Genomic DNA, 979 nt, shown 5'->3' on the forward strand with positions numbered 1-979 from the left:
AGGGGTAGGGGGAGTGGTGGGGGTAGTGGAATCGAGTGTGACGGAATGAAAGAGTGGAGTTTATGTTGTTTAGTGCGAGCGAGAAACTCGTGGAAAAGATGATTTAAATGGATTATGACTCGGAGAGTGGAATGTGCATAGAAAGGTGAAAGAGAGGAGAAAAAGATGGAATAAGCAAGAGGTAGAAGGCGGTCGAGGGTGTGTATTTTGGAGAGATTAGAACGAATGGTGGCACGCATAATGCGGCAGGAAGTAGTACGGAATATGTGTTCGATGGCAGAAACAGAGTGGAAAGTGGGGTGGAAATGGAGGCGGAAACCTTTGAGGATGAGGCGGTAGTGGATGCAGCAACTGAGAAAGGAAACGTGGCTAGAGAACCGTGTTTTTTTGAAACTTCACAGGAAAAAATTAATAGAAGGTTGAAAGCAACAGAAAGGAAGTGTGGGAAGGTGTCTCTTTAGGCGGTGTTGAAGGTGGAGGAGGAAAGATCTGTAATCGGGCATGCTTGAAAAAGAAGAAAGGAGAGAGAAAGGCAAAGTAATGATGTACGGAGTACAAAAATTTAAAAACTTCAAAAGGTGTTAGAAGAAAAAGAAAAAAAGGAAGAGAAAGAAAAAAAAAGAAGAAACGGAGAGAAAAAGAGAAGAAAAGAAGAAGAGAAGATGAAAGGAAAAAAGAGGAGAGAGAGAGAGAGAGAGAGAGAGAGAAAGAGAGAGGGAGAGAGAGAGGCAAAATAACAACGAACGGAGTTATAAAAAAAAACAGTAAGAACAGAGTAAGAAAAAACAGTAAGTTCAAAATTGTTCAAAAAGGTTTAAACGTCGTGGTGTAGTGGAGCGATTTTTCATCAACGGAAGAGTCCAGTGAAATCCATAAGTATATCTAGTGGTAATCCGGGTGGAGTGCTGGTGTGTAGGCAGAAGTAAGTCCGAACTGTTGGAGGTTAAAGCAGGATAAAACTGATATATATATATATATA

This window comes from Octopus bimaculoides, chromosome 6 (genome assembly GCF_001194135.2).
Source record: "Octopus bimaculoides isolate UCB-OBI-ISO-001 chromosome 6, ASM119413v2, whole genome shotgun sequence".
NCBI lineage: Eukaryota > Metazoa > Mollusca > Cephalopoda > Octopoda > Octopodidae > Octopus > Octopus bimaculoides.